Here is a 26,718-nt window from a genome sequence, read left to right on the forward strand (position 1 = left end):
CTTTTAACCTAGCTACATAAAACATGACATCAAGTTTGTGACTGCGTTACCATTGTTACCTTAAATTTAATAAAATTACAATAAATACCCTTCTGTTAGCTGCAGAACAGCTTGAATTACAAAGTAGCAAAAGGGAAATAAACTTCTGCTACTAGTGTTCTTTCAGCATTGTGTTGATATTGGCTGTATTTTTTTTAATTATGTTTCAATATCTGTTCACAAATTTTACATTAAAACATGAATACTTTTTGAAATGCAAAGCTGTTAGTAGTAAGGAATAGTTTTTCTTGATAAATGAGGAAAGTGGTAAAGTAGTAAATAGATCTAGCAAAAGAAAAAGGAAAAAGTAGCTGGAAGACTATGACTTTTTCATGCAGTATTGGAAGTTTTTGTTGTTGTTGTTGTTTTGTTTTATCTGCTACATATTATATAAAATAATGCACAAATGTCTTTCACTAAGTAAATCATGGCCCTTTTTCCATAAAGCCATAAAAAATTCATCACTACCATGTGAGCAGGAATAAGCCATGTTGTTTAGCAGAAATTTAAATCCAATTTCTCCTGCACTTTACATTACAGTGTCTCCAGAATTAAGTGATTTCCTGCTAGTTTTAATAAAGCAATTTAGTTCTTGCACAGATAAGCTTGATAGGTATTTTCTGTTCAGAAAAAAAGCCTTGAAAATTCACATCAAGCAAAGAATCATGTTAAAAGCTGTGCAGTTTAGCTTAAATAATTCAGTATAATTGGAACTAATCTGGAAAATTAGCCACTTTTTAAACTTTCAAATGGTTAGTTTGTATTCAAAGATGAGTTTTAAAGCTTCAGTCTGGTACTTTACTACTGAGTCTTGTCAATTTTTCAAGTGACATCAACAAGCAGGTTGAGAACATGTGCTTATTATTCGTAATCCACCCTCAGGACTCCTACCAACTGAACAGATTTTAAGTCCAAAACTTTCACAAAAATTTTAAAGATGATAAAACTTTGTTTGCTGGTGGATGTACAGAAAATCTGTATTTGCAGTGGCATACTCTTTCACATAGTATGCAAATTTCTGTTTTACAGTCTGCTTTTTGCATACTCTGTTGTATATGCATATATTACATGAATTGAATCCCAAACTATTTTACTGTTAAACACACAATGCACACGTATATAGCAGACTGTCAGTCTGATAGGGCAGAGTAATATGCCCTGGTCATTTTGTAGTTATGTTTAGAAGGGATCTGGTGATTGCATTAAAACAAATGGAATCTGAATGCAAAATGAATGAATCAAATGCAAAACAAACTGAAAAAACATCAGAAGTCAAAGGCTGTAGAGGTACAAATTCAGTTGGTTTGTTTATTGTTGTTGTTTTCCCCTCAAGATTTACCATACTCCATTTAGCTTCAGGTTAGGCATAGAATTGCTCTGTATAGAAATGTATTTAAGCAATTCTCTTAAGGTTCATTTGTACTTTCTTTAACATTAAGTGAAGATTGATTGGTTATTTTTATTTATTTTTTTTAATCCCAAGGTATTTAGCTATGAGTGATAATTGATTGTGTACTCAGTATAGAGGCCAAGTCTCATTCCTGTTGAAGAGCAGAGTTTCTGCTGAACACCTCAGCAGCAAACCCTTGCTCCACTTACAGTTCAATGTAGTCCTGTCAGTTTTATTTACAGTTGTTCGTAAGAGTTATTCTACATCCCAAGCAGCTAAATTCTAGTAGCAATATACTGGTCTCATCAAGGAAAGAAAATAATTATTACTGGAAAAGTAGGTATTTATCATATCTGTGTGTTTTCTTGTTTGTTTGCTTGTTTGTTTAGCAATTTTAATCAGTTTCCTTTGCAAGTCTTACATGTGTTTAATAGCATCTTAATGCCTGAGTATTCCTGGAAGACTAGGGCTTTCAGTCTTGGGCTGGGTGTTCTTGAAGGGATGGAAAAAAGGAAAGTCTTCCCTTGTTCATCTTCTGGACTGCCCAGTACCTAGCCCAATGCGCAGGGTACAGTTCAGTGTCCATCATCTGTTGGCAGCACAGAGGTTGAGTCCCGTGGGATTATCTGTCTTGAGTAGTAATTCACAAGCATGGCTAAATGCAGCCTGGTATTTGATTCAAAATGCCATTTTTATTATATAGAGAGGATTGCAGGCTGTTTAACTGCAATATTGAACCTCAGGTCATAGTCTTTATTGTAATGGCTTTTCATCATAGCTTTTTAATGAAAGAATGGCATAATGCATCAAAATCAACTTCTGAATTTATTTTGTGTATGAACTGAGTTTGGTACTATGTGTATAAACTTATGAGTGTTGAACCTATTCCACTTCTGAGTAATTTGTTCTTATTAATTAGAAATGCTCAGTTTTTGCATTTGCAAAGTATTGATCTTAACCATCTCAATGAGAAATGACCTAAGTAAAATTGATTTTAAAAATTTGCTGTCATCTGTTATAGGGAACTGAATATATGACATATTTTTTAAGAACTGTGTCCATCCAGTGAGATATTCTTTTCTAGAAGTACATTGGGCACAATTTTTTTCTTGTTGGAGAAGGGTTAGGGAGGAGAGTCTCTTCAGTTTGTGCAAAGAAGAAAAAAAAGCAATTTTCTACTGATTCTTTGGGATGCATTTTTTTTCTTACCTACTAAAATTATTTTTGAATTTAAATAGGAAAATATTTTTCTTTTCAAAGAAATTAAGGATTTAATCTTTTAAAGAGCTGTCGTGGGAAGAGGAAAGATTCTTGCATGAGCCACTATACTTTTTCATTTTTATCTGCAAGGTGTTTCCTTTTAATTCTGTTGTAGGGAAGTTCAGCATGTTCAGATACACTGATTAATTCCGTCACGAGACGCATATGTTGTAGGGTGGTGTCGTCTTTTTTGCTTTATCCTGTTCTAAGCATAAGACCTAGAGATACTGCCAGAACACTTCCTTTCCCAAGATAAAAAATAAATAAATAAATAAATAAATAAAATCCTGTTCCTGTTCAACAGCATGTGTAGTCCAAAAGGCGTATTTATCCAACCTGGAGCTAATAGCCTGAAGGTGTGAGATGAAGGCTACTGACTGACTGGTTGAATGTGAGAATAATGCAGTTTTGATTTGTCAGAACATTTTTCTTAGTTTTCTTAGTGTTTTCTTTTCTACATAAGAGTGTTAAAGAATCTACCAGTAGGGAGAGAGAAAAAAAAAAAATACACCATTGAAAAGCAGTGTCTAATAGAATAAATTCTCTAACATACGAATTCCAATTCCTTTTCATCTCACCTTTTATATTTTTGGCCAATTGTTTTCATTTGTGTTCATCTGTGCTTATGTCATAAACTATCATATGTAGCTGAAATCCTGGAGGTGACATCACTTGAAAAAAAAAAAAAAGAAAAAAAAAATACAAACACAAGTAGCACCCAACTCAAGTGTTGTGTGAGTGAAAGAGGTGGTTCAGCCTGGACTTTTCTGGTAACGCATTGCTGCAACTAAATGCTGGTGATGTAGGGAAGAGTGGAAAATGTGGACTGTGTAATGACTGCTAATGTCAGAGAAGGTATCTGTAAGAATGCTTGCATTGATTTACCTTGAATAGCAAATCAGTTCTTCAGACTTCTTTTTTTTTCATAAATGGTCAGTAATCAGTTTTAGTTTAAAACAGATGAAAGAATTCATTGTTGTTACAGTCAAAGAACTTCTCAAAATATGGAATACCTATGTGGATGCATAGGTGGATTTTTTTTTTGTTTTTTTTTTTTTTTTTTTTTTAGGAGGACTAATCCTGACCTCATCCTTTGCATTGTGCTCCCAAAATATGAATATTTGGATTTCCTGCTGTAAAACTCTGTACAAACAAATCACTTTAGCTTACATGAGTATGTCATCAGAAGCAATTATTTTACTTGCGTAAGTATATGTAGAGGGGCTGGGTCAAGGCATAAAAATATGGGTTAGCAGGACCTGACTTTTGATCTGTTAACATCAAACAGAAAAATGAGGTCACAGTTTTGCTTCAGTCTCTTTCTGTATTTATGTCTCCAGAAACTGGTCTTGTCTAAAAAGGCTACCTCATTCATATTAGTGACATAACTCTTTTTGATTTAAGTAGTTGTTAATTCCAAAAATGTAAATTTTTGGAAAGAAATCACCTCATGATCCTGCTAATATTAAAACCATAAAGAAGAAATGGTTACGCAGAATATAATGGCATCTATATGTTGAATTGATATTTTAGCTTTAAAGAGTCTAGTACTGGATTATTTTTTTTTTTTTTTTCCAAAACAAAACACCAGAGAACATGTAAGTTGCCAGGCTGTAATGTTGCTTAACAGCTGTGTTACTTTTCTCTACACAACCACCCTATGATTGCCTGCTGTAACAACTGTCTGCCTTTAAAAAACAAACAAAAAAACAACAACAACAAAAAACAACTTGTGGAAGAATGAACAAAACCCACTTACACAAAGAGGAGTAAATATTAAAGATTTCAATGGGTAGAACTTACTTAGAGAGAATTCACTCCATTTTCCTTAGATTGCATGTCTAAACCTGGAAGTAGGCAAATAACTTTTCTTGCTGTTATATGGTGGCCTTAGACATTGCTCTAGGTTTCCAGAAGAAAAGACCTTTCACTTTTTGACACATATTCTAAATCCAGGGACAAAGCTTTAACTAATAGCATACTGTCTAAAGAAATGGGAGCAGGGATTGGCCACATGTTTTTATGCTGAAAGTGAGAAATGCTTGTATTTTTCCTACAGCTTGTTCAACTGGACTTTCTACATGGTGAAAACTAGTAGGAAAATACTGTGCTTTTTACTTTGCATGTAGCCTGCCCTCTTGTGTTTTAAAATCTCAGTGCAGACACTTCAGGCATCCAGATGATAACTAGGGTAGTGAAAAACATCGAACAGGAAATGATGGACACAAGCCATACTCTTCAAAGGCAATGAATTTTTATGTCTGTTGTCTTGCTGTTTACAGCGTAAGAAGCAATATAGTTTTCAGCTTTCTTGTGCAGACACAGAGATATTTGGAAGTGGGCTAGCCAAACTGATACGCAGAAAAGATCTAGGAGTCAGTTCACAGCCATGAGTAAAGGCCATAATGCACTTGATTAAAGCAAGGTGTGCTGCCTACACAAGGAATTGCTAAAAAGATTCTTTCAGTTTTCATGTCTGAGCTCTGCTTTTACAGGAAATAAATTCTCAGTGGTTGCACGATTCTGGCTACAGAATCTGTCAGCCCTACATGAGTGATAAGACAATCAAGCTATACGAGTGCAACCAGTTTAACATAAAATAATATAATTTGTGCTGAGCAAAAACTGTGGCTGTGCATATTTGCAAAATGGTGTCCTGGCTAAACATTCACTTGGTCTGTCTTGAGCTTTTGTCATCTTTTTGCTTATTTTTTTAATAGTCAGAGAAGGGCAGCAAAAAGCACGGATAATGTCAAGATAAATTAGTTGTGTTTTGTTTGTTTATTTGTTTGTTTGTTTGTTTGTTTTCTGAGAGAGGGAAATATAAAAAGAGGTTTCATCTCCTTCAAAGGTTGTTTTTTTTTTTTTTTTTTTTTTTTTTTCTTCTCTCCTGCTGTTCAAACAGGATGGTAAAGTTTGCTCCAAGCTATTAAACAGTTTCTGGCAGTAGTCCTAGCACTTCCCCATACTCATATGAAGTATATTTTATGTAGCTTAAAAGGGTATTATATACTCTAATGTTTAAAGAGCTTCTAGAATTTAGAAATATAGAAGAAAATTTTGCAGGACGAAGAACAATCTGCAGCAGATGTATGTTGTGCCAGTGTTTAGAAGAATAAAGAAATAGTAATTTGTGTAATTCTTTGATTCCTAAATTACATTTGAAATGGATAAAAATAGGTTTGATCCAAATATCTAAGGCCATTTTACTTTTTAATTTTCCAATTATTTTTTTAACTTCTTGAGGAAAACTGTGCATGTTTGGATTTAGATTTTTCCGCAGGTCAGTTCCAAGTGAACTCAGTCCTGGCTTTAAAGCACTTTATTTCTGTCTTGCCAAGACACAGCATCTTTCAGAATTCATTTGCCTTTTTTTTTTTTTATTAAAAAAAAAAAAAAAATATATTATAGGTCTAGAACAGGTAAAACACAGATTATAGAAGGGATTCTTTCGTCATCTTGCAATGACATTTGGCATCAATCCCAAGCACTCAAGTCTTGACAAATATAACTTGGAGGGATTCACACGTTGTTTTTTTTGACTTCAAAGCAGGATACCCACAGAGTGAATTTTATATATTTTGGAGTAATTCTGCTCTCACTCCTGTGTGATATGTTGATCACGCAGACAGAAATCAGCAGAAGCTTGTGCTTATTTGGGGTCTGTTGACTTCCCTTGTGGTTTTAACCTTGTGCTGCTACCGAATCTGCTCTGCCAAATATTCTCTCCTGGGCACTGCTCCAGCAGTAGAAGGCCATTTAGAAAAGGTGACATGTTTTCATTTGCATGCTGCAGTTGCTGTATGGTTGGATGACTTAGAAAAAACCTCCTTTCCTCTTAGCCACATTCACACCTTTGCCCAATGCTCAATCCATGCCTCGGTCATGATTCAGTAAGGCTACAGATCATTTCCAACCTAAGTGATGCTATGTTTCTATAATTCCAACAAAGCTTTGGGTGGAAAACTGCTGTTGAGCAACTGGCATTGTGTGTAGAAGAAAGGTGTGTGCACAAAGGTGGCCCTAAGTTCTTTGGTCTCATCTAATCAGGTCTCACTTTTTAAGAAAGACTGCAAGCATATAGTTCTTCTCAGTATGCACCACAGACTCTAGCGTTTGTCCCACACCATCTCAATACCCCCTGAACAGCCTGGAAAATAGGGAGGTTGTATGTTGGAGAGGATATTGGATTTTCAGTGGGACCAGCATAAGATGAGAAAAGATGATGAATATGTTCTATCATCGAGCCTTCTTTCTGAGAGCCCTCGCTCTGCAGGTACACTGCCATCTGTCTCCAGCTCCACCATTCAGGTCTCACAGATTCAAACAAGGAAAGGTGTTTTCTTGGCTGTGTGATGCAGTTAGGAAGAGCAGAGGAGCCAACTGAATGACAAGACAATTCACTTTAACTATCAGATTACCTTTTAAGGAATAGATTGTACACTCCATAAGACATTGTTACACACTTTTGATGGAACCTGTGGTTATCCTAGGAGTATATGCAGTATTTCTACTGATATCAATAGATGTTAAAGAAGGACGCTGACTTTGGCTGTGGCTTTGGCTTAAAAAACTATAGGACGTCTTAAAGTCACTACTGTCATTCTCTGCCTTGAATTCCGTCATACCTTTATATTATAGTGTAAGATATAAATAGATTAAACATTTGCCCGAACATGCAAGACTAAATGAAAAACTAAGGATAATATGTTTCCCCTAACTGCAGAAAAATCCTTACTTTTTATCACTTTAAATGAATCCGCTTCCTGGACTGAGTGCTTCATACCTAGTGCATATTTTCTACATTAACTCCACAGGTTAAAGGATGGGAAGCTGTGTTGTCCTGCTGAAGGATATATTGGAGGAGAATAAGTAATGCAGAATTTATCCACATCAATATTTGTGGTGTCTTTGAAGTGTTAATAATACTTGGAAAAGTTTATATGTCGAACTCATGCCTGCTCTGCAAGCTTGAGAGAGAGATTGCCAGAAAGCTATGAATAATTTCCAGAAAATTGATTTTTTCCCCATAGCAAAACAGCTAAGATGGCCCAGGTATCGCTGTCTTGACTATGTTTTTTTGACTAATGCTTCACTTAAAATATTTTAATAAAAAGAGAGATGTTTTTGATTGGTTCTTCCCAATCATGCTGGATTTAAATTTATGGAGGCATATCTGTGTTTTCAGTATATGTAATCTCTCTAAAACATTATCAGTGAAAAGATAACATAATGAGTAAGTCAACCAGAAACCCATAAGCCTGTAAATTAAGAGTAGATTTGTCTGTGGAACAATTGTGGTCATGATTGATCCCAACTACTATGCAAGTGGAGAGACAAATACAGATACGCAGAGTAAGTTTTATGGAAAAATGGCTATGGGGAGTAAGGAATGTAACAAGCTCAGGACTGAGTGGAGGAAAATTTGTAGAAACAGAGGAGTTAAGTCCCTGTCAAGAGTATATAGGATGCTTACAACGAGAAAAATGGATGGCACAGGAGAAGAGAAAGTGACATCGTTTTTCTCTCTGCCTTATTTCTTCACCTTTTGTATAGAGATTGGTAGGTGGAGGGAAAAAAACAGACAGTTCCCTCCTCTGTCCTCATGTTCTCCTCCTGGTGCTCGGAAATCTCACATGATTCCTTTGATTTCTCTTACAAGCTGTTGGTAGAGAAAAGAGAATTTCTATCATTGCCAAGCCTCCCTAGTGGTGGGCTTCTCTCTCTAGTTGTGGGCCTCTCTGTGAGATTAGTATGCAGCAATTTTGTTGTAGTCTAACTCTTGGGTAAAGAGGAGGAAGGAGTCCTTACAGTACATGTGTTCTGAAGGAAGTTACTAAGGGCTATGTGAATTTCTAGATGCTGGGACAATGATGAGTTTACATGGCTGTGGCACATGGGAAGGGCATTGGCATTACCCTGTGCAGCTGGCTGGTTGGCTGTGTGAAACAAGTTTGTGGCTTTTGTCCAGTTTCCAGTGATATAATAAAACTTCCTTTAAAGCAAAACAAAAACAAATCCTGCACCTGGTACTGTTTGTGAAAATTGTCTGCAGCTTGGGCAGGGTAGTAAAAGCATAGGTGGGCACAGAGGTTGAGCTCCCTAAAGTTAGATTTTGATATATCACACTTTCTTTTTTAATAAATAAATAAATAAATAGATAAAGGTGTTCTGTGTTTTCCAAGAGAGGGCTTTTGTCAGTGGACCAGAAGAGGGAGAAGCTGGTGGCTCTGCAGGCAGTAGGCCCCCCAGGCCCTTGCAGGACTTACCTTTGATGCCCAAGATGAACATCACAGCAAGGATCATCGCTTTAAGGCATGATGTCATGTATTTGTTGTAAATGGTGACGTGCCCGTATGCCTGTGCTGCCTGTTCTCCAGCTCAAGACCTGAATGGCTGCAGAGGAAAACCCTGCCGAGCACGCGGCTCTGCAGCAAAGCAGGAGCACAGCGTGGTGGCCGGGTAACACCAGGAGGCAGGGCAGTATGTGCGGCTGCTCCGTCTGCTTTGCGGTGGACATGAGCAATCTGGTATTTGTCACAGGTCTTAAAACTAAAACCGAGTGTAAATAAAGAACCCTGCTGTGAGTGAACGAGATTTTTATAGCGGTTTCCAGGAATGAAATCAAACCTAGACTGTGAGGGAATATTCTCTGCCATATCCAGAGTCTGTGTACAGAACTTTTCAAATAAATGCTTTGTAAAAATGATTTAATTCTGCTGTGATTATGAACCTTCACAAACACACTGTTTCACATTATTCTTTTAAATAAATTTTATTAGCAACAGCTGTGACTCCTCAATCCCCTGATATATTTTTTTTTCAACAGAAGAGAGTTGAAGAAATACTCAAATTATTTTAAATGAAGATTTTGCTTTTATCTTAAGCTAAAAAGTGCCTGACTGTCCTAGTAATAATCAGACAGATGCACTCCTACTTGGATAGGCTGCAATGAGCTGCTTTTAGTTCAGACAAACTGTCTTTTCAATTCCTAGGACATTCTGTGAGTATTGCTGGCTCCATATCACACAAGTACTAAAATCTAACTTAATTGTGAATGACACTGCTTGGTGTCAGACTGCTTGAACCCAGAAGTAGACTGCCATTGCTGCACTGTAAATTAAACCACGTGCACAAGTATATTTTCTAGTAGTGTTGGGTTTTGACTCATATCTGAGTATTTGCAGTGTAGTGCCCTGTGGAAAAAGGTAGTGTTTGAATGCTGAGAAGCCAGTCCCCACCTGCTCCTCCAGCACACAGAAGGCAGCCATGGTTCAAGAAGTTGGGGATATGCCCTGTGCCCCTGTGTTTCTGTGGTTTGATTTTCCCCTGAAGGTGCTGAGTTTTAATTGAAGGGCCAGTATAATGCAGAGTTTTAGCTTGGCTGGGAGGATTGCCACCCCTAACTCCAGCTACCCCAAGTCCTACCACTGTTCTGCAGCTTCCAGCATGTGTGGCTACAGCCTGCTTCTCTGCAGTTTGTGACATGAGCAGCGGCTGCAGGCGTAGTGTGCTGCTGTACAGCTCCCTGCTAATGAGCTTGTCTGCTAATTAAATAAAAAAACAAAGTTGGCAATGCCTTTGATATTTATTCTCAGTGTGGCCCTTTTGACTTGTTTAGAGTTTCAGGGTGGTCCTGAGGGAAGGGATTTGGTAAGCAGTTGCTGAGTGTGTATTATACTTTATCAACATTGAAATGAAGTTTTAAAAATACAGTTTTGTTTTTTTCTAAGCCAGATAATGCAACAATTTAAAAAAAAAAAAAAAAAAAAAAAAAAAGTGTAAAGCTGAACCAAGACCAAACATGCTATTTAGAAGAAGAAGAACAAAAAAGTCATCTCAGAAAGTTCTTTTGTGGCATTTGTTAATGCTTTTGTATATGCCACACATGTTCAGTGACATCCATGATGAATGGCAGTCACACGTTAAATAGCCACCTTACTTGCACTTTATTTCCTAATTCTTCCTCAAGATTACTAACCATTTCAGTCTTCTTAAACAGCTTCAGGGAGCTGCCAATTTCTTACAGGAAGAAAAAAAAAAAATAAAATAAAAGGTTGCCTTTTCACCCAGCAAATGAAGAATTTTCCTATCTAGGAGTACATTTGCCAAGGATAAAACTTTTTTTTCTTTTTTTTTTTTTTTTTTGCCTCCTAGTTGTGTGACTTACATGGGTATTGGAATGGAAAGCATTAATACGCCTAACAAATCTAGACTGGATCGTTCTGAGATTTACAATTTGGAATTAGCTACGTTGTTGTGGTATTTTTTTGTTTGTTCGTTTTTTCTCCCTTCCCTTCTCTATCTACTTCTGAAGACAAATTCTAGCTAGCTACAGCATTAAATTTTGATATTCATAAAAGCATGCAAAGTGGTATGAAGCCATAAGACAGCTTAAAAGTGAAATGGTACAAGCATTCAGTAATGCTTATGCTAATCATGGCTTTTCTCTGGAGGTTTGTTTATTGCTGTTGCTAAAGGTGGATGGTCCTGTAGGTGACCTTGTGGTCTTGATAGCCAGTATGACAATTCCAGTACCAACAAAGGTGTGAACAGCTCCAGATATGGGCCTTGTCTGCTGTTTGGCCAAAGGGTTTCTTGAGGACATTTTGTATGCAATCTGAATAAAAACAATTAGTGTTGCCACTCTCGCTCTTTGTCATGGCTGGGTCAACAAAATAATATAGGAAAAGTTAGAATAACCATATGTCAATTTTGTGACATGGTAGTTTTCACTCATGCAGCAGAATGATGTCACCATTAGTGATTTCACTCAGTTACTTCACAGTGCTAATTTCAAGCCCATGAACTAAAGGACTGCCAGTCAACTAGTATCAAGTAACAACTGAGAGACTGTATCTCTGTATAACCTTTCCACAATAATTTCCAGTTTTGATTTTGGGGTGACTGTCAGGCTGGAGGTTCATTTCAGTTGCAGTGATTAAACAGAAACAAGTTCTGCTTATGCTTGTGTCTTCTGAATGAGAAGATTAAAGGTTTAGAAACTGGCATTAGGAAAAGACTGTGTTAAAGATTATGAAAGTCTGCAGACATTAAAATTTGTACTTTGGAAAGGTGTTGAAGGATAGATGTATGTTGTAAAGGATGATCTCTCTGATTGTTTCTTGTTAGTGCATTAATATTCAGCATGTATGAGAACTGATCTAGACATTGTAAAGTAAAATGGAAATATGGCTAAATAATTTTCTTTGTAGGATTATGTAGAAAAGGAATATGAATTAATTATCAGAGACCTACTTATGTATTGTACATAGGAGTGCTGGACTGGCAGGTAAAGAACTCTGGGTAAAGTTATTTTCATTCTGATTCCTTCAGTTATAGACATAGATGGCTTTAGGCTAGCCACTAAATACATTGTCTTAGTTCCATTTTTTCTTTCAAAATGGAAAAAAGATCTTTTCTACATAGGGTTATGAAGAGACGTAATATAGATTACCCATCCTGTATTTTTAGGAGAAAGGCTACAGAGCTATCAGTTTTATTATTTTGCTTAATAACGAAGGCTAATGATAAAAGAAATGTTTCACTAGAAATGCGTGTGATGATTTTCACAGTATTGCAAATAAAGAGATTTTTATGTTTTATTTTCCCTAAAGGTTTGCTCTTATGGTTTACCTTCATTTGCATTTATGGAGGATTAAGGAAGGTGTCACGACTCTTAGAGTTGCTTAATATTCAACACTTCCTTGTGAAATCAGTGGCAATTGAAGGTGCAGCATGTTTCCAAAATGCAGGCCACAGATCTGTACTTTTTACTTGCAAGAATAGGCAGTACAGGTCTTTCCTTTAACCAGATCTTGTATTGTAGGTCTTGTTTATGCAAAATCTCTGTGGACATTTGGAACTGGGGAAGATGGGCTGTGGAATCAGCCCATCTTTGGATTGGAATGAGTATTAAAAAAAAAAAAAAAAAAAAAGATAAAAACAGTGTAATCTGTGTCCATTATCACCTTTTTTCCTGTTCCAGAAGGACCAGAAAGTATGATGATGTACCCTGGGGTCTCTCTGTTCAGCCCTTTGTAGGCATGTGCTGGGCTCAGGCCACAAGCTGCCATGATGTGGGCTGCCCACCCAAGCCCCACTCTACACCTTACGTCTCCTCCTCTCCCCCTGTGTGGGTTCCCGAGGTGGGATGGGTGCTGTTGGAGGGCAGGCACCCCCTCGCTGCTGCAGGAGCCTCCCAACCATAGGCAGAACAAGCTCACCTCTGCCTGCAAGCACTGGTGCTCGAAATGCTCAGTTTTGTCAGTGGCTTGAGCTCCTCAGCCTGGGTCTGATTTGTGGCAGTAAAATGTATTACTGAGTCTTTCCTTATGTCTAGGCATGAAAGCAGGAGAATGCTATTTTTTTCTGTAATTATGAGGAGGTAGGTGTTGTCAATGTCCATTGTTCATGTCTGCCAAATAGTGAAATCAGGAAGCTTATAAACTGTACTGAGGAACCACCGAGTTCTCTTACTCCTGGAAATCCATGTAATAACACAATTCCAGGAGCTAGAGCATCACTGAAAATGTTATCAGCCTTGTGACAAAAATTGCAGGAATTAGCAACACTGGCACATAGGAAAACTTCCCTTTACAGGTATAAAGATGTACTGTATTAGCTGGCAAGTGACCTTCTGGTGATTCTTAAGTTATCTTCAAAAAGACATATGTTTTTTTCAGCTGTCACTTAACACAAAGGTCGGCTTGATGAATAAAGAAAAAAAGACTATAAACTTTGGTGTTACTGTTCATTCATCGTTGGCTATCTCAGAGTCAACATGGAGACATTCCCTGTGAGCAAACAGAGCGTGAAGCTAATAGTGTGCCTTCAGACCCCAGGCTTGTTCAGTGATGGATTTCTTGTAAATCAGCTGTTGGATGTAAATCATGATTTAAACTGCTTTATTCATAGATAGAGGGACTAGAAACCAAGGTCAGTGTAGAATCTGTCCTGTAGTTACTAAAGCTGAAGAGCATTGGCATGGTTGAAAAATGCAAACAGGTCTCTGGTACTTTATTTAAAAGCAAAATGGGGGGAGGGAAGGGGAGGGAGGGAATAATAGTAATAATAATAAAACCACCTACAGTTCCGTGGTTTATATTGAGTATGTACTTCTGAGCTCTGAGGGAGCTAAAAACAACTTTAAAAATTCAGGAATGATAAGGTAGCATGAGAGGAAAATTGGAAAGAACTTGACTCTAGGGAAATAGTTTTTTACAACTTCTGGAGAATGTGAAAAGCAGTGACATTGCAGTTTGATTCTTGAACTTTATACAAAAATTTTTGGCTGTCATCAGCAGTCAGACTCTCACTGGGAAAAGAAGTATCATCTGCAATGAACCCTTTTTTTTGGTTTGTTTGTTTCTTAAAAAATAACAACAAAAACCAACAACACAAAATAGCGGAGTCTTCAGAACTTTCATCTGATTGTCAGTCCTGTTGCATTTGAAAGTAGTAGGAACCAAAGCTGCTAAATCAGGCCTGACCAAAAAAAGAATTGTGAGAAGGGAAGGTCACTCTGAATAGGCTGAGGGTAGTTCCACAGTCACCAGCACAATTAGCAATGACTCTAAAAAAAAAAAAAAAAAAAAAAAAAAAAAAAAGTAGAAATTGGTCTAGTACATTTACTCCAAGTACATTCGCTACCTGGTGAATGGGTTTGCAACAGCTCTGTGTCCCTACCAGCTAGGTGGTCTTGTAGAGCAAAGCGACAAGGAGCAGCATTTTTAGCCTGGTGTATGTGGGCACTGGAGCACAGAAACAGGAAGAATGTTGTCATAGCTCAGCACACAGAGGTTCACCAATTAGCTTCAGTGATTTTGTGCAAGGCACTGTGTACGTGTGTTAGCACAGGGCTCAGCTGTGCTCGATATATTCTGTTTTTAAGTGATTTTTGGTAAGCTCACTTCTTTGTTTGGTGTAGGCTCACTGTTATTTTACCATATCAATATATACGAGGTTTGTACAAATTTTAGTGCTGGGAATTGTCAGTAGTACTGCTCCTATTAAACATGAAAAGAAGTGTAAAATTGTAGACAGAAATGTTTCCTGGTAATGATCACAAGTGAATCAGATAGACTTATGGATGGTAGGGATATTAAGATTTTGCACCTGCTTTCAAAAACAGGATATAGCCTCCAGATAAAGTAGATATATTAAATCAGTGCTAAGTGGTATCTCTTCCTTATAGAAGACCTAATATTTGATAATTACTTGTCATTAAAAAAAAAAAAAATCCTACTTCTTCAGTTCAGATAAAAACTGTATTTGCAGCCTGCCTTTCTAGTATATAAACACTTTTGAAATGAAGTCAGTTAGTGGGAATGAATTTTTCAGTGGAAATCACAGTGGTTAGAAGCTATTATTCAGCCTATTCTCACATATCTAATTTGCAGCTCTTTGAAACTCTGCTGTGGTGAAGTACAATATTGTAATTTTCATAGTTTGAAAGGAGGGGGAAAAAAAAAAAAAAAAAAAAAAAAAAAAAAAACGAAAAAAAAACCCACAGCTTTAGACTCTGACTACAGACTCTATGCAAGATGGTTCTGATTGCCTTCAGCAGCTTGTAAGATCACTGAGACTGGCAGAAACCTTCAGGAGCCTCGCACATGGCCTGATGAGGTTTTGGATTAGTTTGGGTTACAGAAGCCTGGCCTGATATGTGCTAGAGAAAGAAAGGTGTGCAAACACCATGTCACAGCTATGGCATGGATGTAGGGCACAAAGATGCATTGTTCACTACTTCTTCCCCCTCTTTCCTTCCCAAAACACCACTGTATGGGAAATAGTGGTTAAGGACACAGACTGGCAGCTCTGCGCCAACATCAGAAGATTCCCTTTCAGAAAATGCCTTGTCGTGGCTCAGCTGCATGGGTCTGTGGCAGGTTTGCCCTCCAAAGGAGGTTGAAAGCACTGAAAGGGTCTGAACCATAAAACTGTGCCCTGTGAGCCAGCCAGAAAAGTGCTGGCTGTTCTCGTGGTTCAAGAGCAGACATATCTATCATGAAACAGGACAGGATAAAAAAATATTTGTTAGCGTCATTTTTTTTTCAACTCCCTTTAATTTTAGAACAGTTTTTATTTTTGTTACTTGTGCTTAAAACAAAAAGCTGCAAGACTTCATCTGAAAACCAATTGCCATAGACCTCAGCTTTTATCATGTATTATGGAACACAACACTTGCACGCCACAGCACTGGATTCTTCATAGATATGACAGGAGACATATTATATCAGGGTAAATAGAGACTCCAGACTCTGCTGACTGGAAATGGTGGGAAGAGTTACCCCAGATCAGGCTGTTGCTTGTACTAGCTTTATCCTTATCAGAGCACTCAACAACAGTTACTTGAGAAAAGTTACTCATTTCATCTGTTCAGGGAGCTATTGTGGATCAGGGCTGAAAAACGTCTCAGAAAGCATTAGGGCTTTCCCTCACTCTGAAGGGAGCAGGGTAAATAGACAAACCTTGTGTGTGTATGGGTGGCTGGGAAGGACCTAGTGGAACTGGCACATGACTGCTGGCAGGATGGCAGTGGGAAGTGGGTTCAACAGTGAAGGAACAACCCAGAATCCTGCAGTACTACCACCTCAGCTAAATTTTTAAATAACAGGAACAAGGAAGGTGAAATATCCTGTGCTCTCACTTGAAATACTTTTGCTTTTTTCAATGTTTCCTGTAGTAATACACACAGGATATCCAGATGATTAGCCAGAGCAGACTTCATGATCTTCACAGAAACCTTCTAGGATGTAATATCTTGCTGGACCTGCAACAGAAACTTTTTACAACTTACCAGCAATGCCAAATTTTGCTCCTACATATAACTGTTTTGGAGAAATTGAGTGCAGTGAGGATGTCAAATATCTGGACAGCTGGGACAAAATCTTAACAACTTTTATTTTGGCAACAAAACTTTTTTCATGTCTCTTCTTTTCACTGTAACTTTTATCTCCCGGTATCTTTTCTCTGCATCTCCTTGTTCTCTAGGACACAGACAGTTAAGATTCATTGGTTACAACCATGGTTTAATTAGAATGCATTGATCCCTGCATGAGTGATCTTATTCTGAAGTGGCCTTACCTCAGCTTAACTCTGCATGCTTCGGAAGATTAGTGTGTTTAAAGAATAAACTTCAAATTCACATCTTTCTTCAATTGTCTTAGTTTTCCTCAGGATCCCACTATTGACAAGCTCCTAATCTTTACTTCAGTTCAACCAAATCCTTTCTTCCTCTAAAGGATTCATATTTCAAGTCTTTCTTCCTTCTCTTTAATTGCAGCTGCTTTTCTTTCCACATCTTGATTGCAGTGGTGTCTGTTCCTTCATATCCTTCCTTCTTCTGCTTAGTTTCTGCCTCTTTACCTCTTGTTAGGTTGTCTGCTTGCCCTTGTCTTCTGCTGTGTGACATCTCAAGAGGTCTGATCATCGCACTCTTTGATTCATTTCACAGTCAGTCTTTGAGGAAAGACAGAACCACCTGAGGTTCAGGAGATCTCCAGAAAGCAAAGAACTTCACATATGCTGATCCCCATGTTATATCAATAAAGATACATTCTTCATAAGCAGGGAGCCTGGCACAGAAATGAGGCATTATTTATGCAAATTGTAGGAAAATGTGGATGGGATTCAGGAAGTGAGCTGGAATTCCAGCTTAATTTTTTCTCAGGTAAAGGTGATTACCACTAGCTCAAATAAAATTTAAATTTTGTATTGAAGGAAGAGACTTGAGTTCATTTTTCTATATCTTTGAAAATACGCTGGCCAACATAAATATCCTGCTAATATGAACTGAGTCATCACTAGCAGAGCTGTTCTGCTAGTTTAATCATTTTTAGTAGTTCCTGCACTTGCAAAGTGTTACCTATAGTGAATGCTTGGGGATGAGTACCCTATGGAACCAGTCACCTGCAGGTCTGTCTACATGATTAGCTGCAAAACATGTACCTTTTATTTATCTTAGGTTAATAACTAATGGCTACTGTACAAAGTAGGCAGAAACACCCGCCAAAGTGATCTTCCTCTTAAAAGAATGAGCACTTTCCTGTTCTTAATCTTTTAAAAGTGTGTGTGCTTTCCTGCTGGCATCAGTGAGAGTGAGCATGAGCCTTACATCAAGAGAGAAATACTTGCTCATGTGAGATCAGTGGCAAAAGTTTCACTGATTGTGATTTTGTTCCAGGATCCTGTGCAGCTGCTCTTAACATGTTGATTTATCAGGGGATGAAACATTTTGGGTCCCCCTCATTACTCCCTGTCAGCATGGTCTGTGATCTCAACCCTCCAAACTAGCAGCAGACAGAACTGCCTCTTAAGCAGCACCAGCTCTTCTCTTTCTCATTTGGATCAAGGCTGCTTTCTCTCCTTTTCTGAAACCAATAATTCACAAAAAGTGCCAGTGCAGAGGTGGGGTGTGTGTCTAAGAGCAATACATGTTGCTCCTCCATTTGGAAAGTCTGTAATAGTTCAAGTATTTTTATTTTAACTCTGATGCCTCCCTTTGTTGTGGCCTGCAATTTGTTCTGTTGATTTTAATGATGGACAAAGGAGGAAGTGAAGATGGAGGCAATCCTTTGACTGAAAATAAATTCTCAAAAGGGAAAATGAGATGGAGAATGGGAAAAACGAGGAGAGTCAGATCATCTTTCATGCACTGTGTTCGGTTTGTGAGTGGCTCACTGAAGCAGTCCAGTTGGAATCCCTGGTGACGGGGGCTGTTTCAGTGTGCTAACGAGGAGTGTATCCAAGATACAGTAGCTCAGGTCTGGCCAGAAAAAAATAATGAGCACACTCTCTTGCACTCTTTAAAGTTGCACCAGTTGCAGCTGGCACTTAGTCAAGTCTGTCATCACCTTCAGTGCCTTTGAAAGAATGTTTTGCTAAAAGGTGAAGGCTTATGCCTTTACCCTTGCTTCACCTGTACAACTTTTTATAATCTTCAAGTAAATAAAAATGCCACTTAGGCTGAAAGAGGTCTGTAGTCACAGTGTTGTGATTTATCAAAAATTTTGTTAGCCTGTTTTAACATGTTAGTTATTCATTGCAAACAGAGTCAATGAATATGAGTGCAGACAGTCTTGAGAACAGAGTATTTTAAATGGTTTAAATGAACTTTTTAAGAAGCAAAGAATGTAGTTCAAAACTGGTTGTGAAAAAGAAAAAAAAAAAAAAAAAAAAAAAGTTCCTTAACGTGGGAAGTGTCATGCCTTTTGTGTGTGTGATTCTGGAAAAAAAAAAAAAAAAATTCTTTCCAGTTGGATTTATGCATTCTTAGTAATTACTAGACTGTGTTTCCCAAGTCATTAGACAAAGGGAAAAACAGCAAATAAAATGAAACATGAGGGTAATTGACAACATATATTGTATTAAATATTTGGTATTTATTTATTATTTATTATTTCAAGAGGAGAGGCCCCCAGAGCCTGTCCATCATGTTACTAAGCACCACAGAGGCTAAAAACATGTGCTTTGTAATGAGAACTGTGGAGGTTATCTGTCCATTGAATTCTAGTAAAAAGAGAGCTGTACTTCATTTTACTTTCACAGTGAAGGAAATAGGGAATTGTACTACTGAAGCAAACACCATTGTTTAGTATGAATGAACCTGGTGGCAACTGGGTAAGAATCCTTTATTTCAATGGGAAACTAATATGAAACTATCCTGCAGAGCAGAACAACTGGAAATCATGCACTAATGCCACCAGTGTGTTCTTCACTGGGACTTGCAGGGTGCATATTTTTCAGTAGGTAGAAGATTAAAGCTCCACTTCAGGGATCACCATGATGGTGAACAGACATCAACAAGGGCCGAGGTTGTCCTCATGAGCATCCAGGAGCACCTTCTTCAGTATGCTAGTGTAAGGTCTGCTGCGCATCTTTGAATGCCTCTGTTCTATTTTAGATTAAAGAGATTTTATGAAATGGCAGGGTGAAACAACTCATTGAAGTAAGAGAGCACTAATTTAGTAATGGGAGTTACAGAAAGGAGGAAAAAACAAAACAAAACAAAACAAAAAAATGTAAACAAGGGTATAGTACAGCTACACAAGAAAATTCCTGCATGGATAAATCAATCTTCTTTAAGGTTTACAGAACTTAGAGATTCTCCTGTCCTAGATATCCAGCCATGTGAAAGATACCAGCAAGCAAGCAAAATTGCCACAGTGTTTGAACCTGTAATGATAATAACATGTTAAGTACTGGAAGACAAGACCAATGTTGGTGGACTACCATCATCAGTATATAATGATTAACCCTTCATTATATCTATGGTAATCTCCTTTTTTAGCTGTTATTTCAACCATATTTTTAGCACCCCATCTTATATGATTTATTAATTCAGAACATCATTTCTTTCAAATGAAATGTCTCTGCAGTTGTTCTTTTCCTTCCCAAAATGATCAGTTTGTTTTTAAAAATCTGATAAGTGGAAGGACTGTGCTGTCTAGTTTCAGTTCTGACATTGTTCAGGATTTTTAGACTAAGGTAATTCTTATTAATTAGCAGTTTGCTTCCACAAGGCCAACATGTAATTCAAGCTTTCCTCAACTGCTGGGCCTTCTCTCACTACACCCTACACCTGCCCCTCCTCCCCCCAAATCTGTGCAAATGTTCATAGGGATATTCAGCCTTAAGCACATATGGCACAAAACCAATTTTTGACCTTCAAACACTTAGTCTTCTTTTAGAGAGCTCTATAAAAAACTTTTGCAACAGGGATGAGAGAGCTGAATTTTTATATTCCTGACAGTGTAACTTGTTTTAATTTCCATAGTTTACTCTAAAAACTCTGACACTGACTCAACTTTGCTAGTGGAGATTTATTTGCAAAGAGTTTTTGGCCTCAGTTTAGAGACAGAGCAGTAAACTGTAGCCCAAGGGCTAAGAGAGATTAAAATTAAACAGAGAAAAGGGAAAATTGTGCCAACGAGGAAAAGGGGGGATTTCCAGGGAGCAATAACATCACCATACACTTGCCTAGCATCCTTTATTTGATTATCTTGTAGTGCATTATGAGAATCAATGGAGCCTCATAACTTCCTTGTGAGGCAGGTACTGTATTGTGATGCTGATTTGCAGAGGAATAAACAAAGGCCTCATGCAATCTGGACTCTCAGCAAAGTCATAAATATTCTCAAGAGAAGATGTGGATCTGGGGGCAAACACCAGCTAGCACATTGTGGACAGGTACCTACCAGTCATGCAATGTTCCACCTGAATTTGTTATGGCTTCCTTGCAAGCCCTCTTCTGGACAAAATTTGAATATGAGGAGAGGGGCATTAGATAAGTCCCCAGAAGAACAAACTTGGAGACCAGGTATCTCAGTTGGCTCCTATCTTGCCACCAAGAATAGCCACTCCAGTCCTTCTCCGCCTTTCTGTACTGTGGTCTCCTGATCTATGCATTTTTTTCCTCATATTGTTACTTCAGCGCAATTCAAATGAGTCAGAAGTGGCCTGTCTCTGCTCAGACAAGGTTTGACTCATTCGTATAAACAGATTTTCTAACCTCTCATTTATGTGGCTCTTATTTATTCAATGGGGAGTGAAGATTGGGAACTTGGGGAACTTGGGGAAAAAAATCACCTCTAAAAAAATAAGATGCAAGACTGCCATTTGGTGATGGCTTTGTATCTCCTACATTTGTTCTTACTAGAGAACACAGCTAGTGAGGGGACAGTGCTCCACTTTCACCACACTATGTAGATCAGGCTTGAGTTGCACTGTGACTGAAGGCTCGATCACTGTGTGCCAAAATACTTACCTTCTAATTGACATGAAAGCTGTTTCTGGCTTGGTATTTAGGATGTAACACAGCTCTTAGTGCAGGCTTGGTTTCCAGAATAAGGCATATTCTTTTCTACCTTGCATGTTAATGCATTGTCCTTCTTCTTTCTCCTAATAGCCCGTGAGATTTGAACTTGGAGTCAGGAAAGTAGAGGCTTTGTGAAGCACAAAAGAACACCAGGTTTTTATCACACCACGCCTGTATAAAGAGCTGTTCAGCCATTCAGTTGCTGCTTGTATTGTGCAGCTGTTACTCAGCTGCTGAGAACATCTTGCTGTCGACGCTGCCGTAGTACCTGAAGGAAACGCTGGCACACAGAGCTTTTCAGGAGGAGCAGGGTTTGGGATTTTGCCAGATCCCTGTGTGAAGAGTTGAGGTATTTTACTCCCCCCACGCCTTTCCCCTTCTAAAATCCCTGCAAATAAGTAACAAATTCTTGTCCACCCGCCAGCATCTGTTCCAGGATTTTTGCATGATGATGTCGCCCCAACACGTTGACAGCCAGCTCTTGTTGTCTGCTCGGCCTACCTCCCCAAACTGCAAGCGGGGCTGCAATGGGCCATGGCAGCGCCATGCAGCCCAGCTCCCAGGGGGGCAGTGGGCTGGCACAACGGCCCTTTCTTCGCTGAACTGATGGTCACTATCTGGTCAGCCTTGGCTATTTAAAGGCAGTCAGGCAGGGACCCCAGCGCTCATGGAGAGGGCGCTTTGTTTGCTTACAAGTTAACAGGAAACTCAACTGTTTCCCATTAAATGCAAACAACTGTGTGAGTACAGTGTGAAGGAAGTGTCTGAAACCCAAAGAACTGAGGGGATTCAGAGATAAGCTGAGCCTCATTCAGTCTCCAGGGCTAAATTTGGCTCTGAGCAACTTGGGGTACAATTCCCACTGTAGTTCCAGGGCTGAAATTCTTCTGTGCAATTAATGTAAATGGATATATTTTTAGCCTGGCATCCTAAGGAAGAAGGCTTCTGTGATCATATTGTCTGCACACATGTGGGTGTCAGCTCTCCCACAGTAACTTTTGAGGGCTTGGGTTGACTTAGCCCAAACCAAGATAGTGGTTTTCCAAAGTACTGCAAGTTTCATGAGACCCAGCAAGCAGGTAGAGGAGTGCCACTTCACTGGGGCCTCCAGAGGGGAAAAGGGCACACAGGGAACTCTGTCCTTTTAAAGACACAAATTCCTAGCAAACCAGACTTCACAGGTTCCAGTGCTTGTTTAGTAGGAATGTTTCCATATAAATAAACACAGCATTCCTGCTGTAGGGTTGTGTGAGGCTGAATTCAGTACGTTGCCTTTCCCAGTGCCCGACACATCCTATAACATAAACTACCAGACTAGCTAGTGCAGAATATTAATTTCATAAGGTCTGACTTACTGGCTGCACTCCCATTGACTTTATTAAATTAAATGGCAGTTTTGTCTGACTATGTATTTCAGGATCCAGATCTGCAGTTTGCATTCTTTTAACAGTTTGAATGTATAGCAGTGCATAGCTCATGATCTTTGCCATATGGAATACGAACCTTATGTGGGACATGTAACCCCATTAAAATAAGAAGGTATTAAAAAAAAAAAAAAAAAAAAAAAGGAAAAAAAAAAGGAAAAAGAAAAAAAGTGCGTGGAGAAATGCATGGAAATCAATGAATGACTGCAAGGAACAGCAATGTGTTATATAACAGAGCATGTCAGGGTGTTAAGTATTAATGTCAAATATCTATTGTAAATACTTGGGATGTAAATGCCCTAATCTTAAATATTTATGCATCATTTTTATTTTCTTAATTGTTTTTGAGAAGAGCAATGTCAAAAGCATGTCATCCATATTTCTGACTGGGTCCTTTATATCCAGTGGGAATCTTTAAAAATTACCCTACTCTTTCTTTCACTTTGGAATAGTGTAGAAAGCATCTAAAACCCTTGAAAGTGCAATTTCAGGCTGTAAAATGGAGTACTGTAGACTCCCTTCTCATGTGGAATAGATTTGATGTCTGGGACTGCCAAATTCCAGTCCGATACAGATTGCAACAGCTGAGTTACAATTTTTAAATCGACCCTGAAGATTAGGGATTTATAATGGTTTCATGGGAAGGATGTTTATCTTTGCAGCTGTATGAAAATGGAGGTCTATTCTATTTAGATTTATCTGCCCAACTCCCATGAGCCAAGTGAGGTCCACGATGTGGTGGGCTTTCTGTGTATGTTCTTGCTCCTTGTTAGATCTTTGAGGCTCCCTTTCCATTGTCCTTGCTATTCTTCTGCCTCTGTCCTTCCCATCATCTTCTTCCATGCCACTTTGAAGCTTAGACTTTTTTTTCCCCTCCTTATAGGCCATTTGTCAGTTCTCTCCTTTGCAGCCACTGTCTGAGGTGTATGATAGTGCTCGGTGGGAAGACATTTTCCCATGCTTTTATAACAAGTACATGTGCTGCAGGCAACAGGCACAATTACTATATAAATCAAGCCACACATGGATACACACAGGGAGCTGGGCCCAGACTTCAAATTCTTCATCTCTTAAATATAAGGACAACTCTCATGCACAGGCAAAATTCCCTTGGCTCAGTAAGTCTCTAGCTTTTTTAGTTTAAGTCTCACAAAAGTGATATAGTTGATTTGTGGACCACCTGCCTTCCCAGCCATGATCTAGAAGCTACTTTACCTTTTGCATGTGATCAAAATGTATCTCTGATACAACTGCAGTGACTAGTGACATGGAAAAGTGCATGTAAGGAAGTATTTACCGTGTTTTAATGTATTTATGTGATTTAGAAGCTGATAAAGAAGCAATGTCAATAGCACATGACCAGAGAGAAACTAACAGGAGCAATGTTTTTTCTACTGGCTTTTGGTCCAGTAAAGACCTACAGGTTGTGAACTTGTGTTATGCATAGCTGTGGTACTGGGACCCATGGTCTTCCTGTAAGCGAGCTGTGGGGAGGGCAATGTCTTTGCCTGAAAAATTCATGGCACCAGTCAATACACAGAAGACTTCCCTGTGTCCTTCCCTCTCCTTTAATTTTTTCTGTAAGATTAAAAAGTTCGTGATTTAGTAAAGGAACAAAATAACACATATCCATGAGACCCAATTTCTAAGCAGAGACTCCAAATGAAAATGAGTATAACGTTCAACAGTAGTATTAATGATGTGTTCTCTTACTCTTTCAATTCTTTCCATCCAGATGATGTCCTTATTTCCTTTTCTTATGAATTTCCTTTGAATCTTTTCTCTTTCTTCTCCCTTTGCCTGTAATTGCCTTCCTTCACTTCTAAAGATTCTTTTAAACATATCTGCATCTGTCTGTCTGCCTTGCAGTCTTTTTACAGCTATATTCATTTTAAAATGTCCTTCTTATCTTTATATTTTTCTCCCCATCTCCCACTCACATTGCCAGTCATTTCTCTCCCCCCGTGCCCAGATGCTATGACAGCTCTCCCTCCATAGCTGTTCCAGCTCTTTGAACTTCCAGCTTTTAGCTTTGTTTGTTCTCTGTTGCCCAGTTTCTTTACCTAGGTCTACCCACCTTTTTCCTCTTAAGCCTTGCTTTTCTCCATTTCATTTTCAGCATTTTCCATCCATAAGTGTAAGTACAACTTTAACTTCAGACACTTCAGTTCTCTAGGTGTGGGAAATCTTTGTAGGAATCTGAGAGTGGGATTTCATCTCAACTGTAAAATGTGTTTTGGAGGTCTTGGTGGTGATTCATGTCTCCTTCTCACATTAGGCCAACTCCTGGTGTTTACTTAGGAGTCTTAATAAATCCCTGGTACTGTAGGAAATCAGACATTGGTTCGTCTGTTGATGGACATTCCTGAATCAATATTGCTTTGAGACCATCATAGCATGAGAACCGATTAAGACAGCAAGCACAAGAAGTGAGGTGTAGAGAGAAGCCTAGCATCAGCAACAAAGAACTATTGGAACTTGTAGTACTGCATCATATTTCTGCATCTTTGCATATGCTGAGTGATATTCATAGCTCTTCTGTGTTGGTCTTCACAGTACTTTCCACAAGGCCTAAAAGTTCACAGGTCCATCTAGGAGCACTGCATTGATTTCATATCTCACTGCATCTACCACCTGGTACTGTACTAGCTTCAACAAATGCCTTAATGCCTTCTTCTGCAACAGCTCCCAGTAGTGAAGTCAATGGGTTTTGTACATGCAGAATGACTGCCAAATTCCTCTACTTTTGAGTATAAAAACTTCCCAGGAGTAGAGATTGCATCTCTCTGTATCTGTACAGTGCTGAGCACACAGCTGGTGCTCAATAAATAATATATGTATAGGCCTGGTAAGAAGTGACTGTTCATCTAGTACAGCTGAGGTGAAGAATCTTTTTGTAATATGAGGCAAAACACTATCACTTTTACTAGTCTACTTTATAGTTTAGGTTTTAAATAATGAAAGTATATTAGCCAGCTAGTTCAGGAGATGTTCATTTACACCGCCTTCACACAACATGTCCCATGTTTCAAATGACAGGAAGGATAGCTAGTTCTCCACAGCTGAGTGCATAGTGATTAAACTGTCTGGGCACCAGCAGTAGGCAGCCATCGAACAGATCATTATTAAGATGGCTATAATTACAGAGTCAAAGAAGCCTCTTGCAGTGCACTGGTAATCTGCTTTGAAAACTGGGGACACAAAAGCATATCTCCTTTATGCGTTGAGGCCCAAGCTGTGTAAAGTAGCTGCAGATTTTTATGTTGTGTCAGTCATGTCTTAAGCAGTTAGCTGCTTCTGTCTGCTGTTTGGAAGTGCTCCCCCCACCACCCCCCTTTCCTCTCCCTCCCTCGGGGGGACCCAAGATAGACGTAAGTGCTGAGTAAAGGGCTGTTTAGAAAAAAAGTAGCTATGACACTTCCACATGAGCTCTCACGGTATTGCTTTAGCCATTAGCTGAGTGGATACTTGAGCTTAATCAGTATCAAAGGGACATACACAAAGTCATCTGTTTCATTAAGCTAATTTGCATGACTCGTCTTACCTAGAATCAAATTTTCATGTATTGTCCATCTTGATGTCAACAAAATGGGGGGGGGGGGGGGGGGAAGTAGGGGGGGCGCAGGGGACAGGGGGAGGCTGGGAAGTGGAGGGGAATGAGAATAGCAATGCAAGACTGAGATGAGGTGGTGTTTGCTACCTGCCTCTGAGATACTTGCTAGCCTTTTAGAAGCCTTCACTGCTTTTGGATACCAAAGATTAATAAACTCTATACAATACATTTT

At 38.7% G+C, this 26,718-nt stretch overlaps 1 protein-coding gene across 8 annotated transcripts in view; it reads left to right on the plus strand.

The window, feature by feature from the left end:
- The window catches only part of SEMA6A (semaphorin 6A), a 119,137-nt gene that overhangs the window by 7,760 nt on the left and 84,659 nt on the right, over nt 1-26,718 (plus strand). For 2 of the 8 annotated variants that reach the window (XM_084503476.1, XM_084503477.1), the window contains exon 2: nt 3,759-3,894. The exons of the other annotated variants lie outside the window; for them this stretch is intronic. The gene's annotated coding sequence lies outside the window, so the exon portion shown is untranslated. The remainder of the gene's footprint in view (nt 1-3,758; nt 3,895-26,718) is intronic. 8 annotated transcript variants of the gene reach the window in all.

This window comes from Aythya ferina, assembly GCF_964211825.1.
Source record: "Aythya ferina genome assembly, chromosome: Z".
NCBI lineage: Eukaryota > Metazoa > Chordata > Aves > Anseriformes > Anatidae > Aythya > Aythya ferina.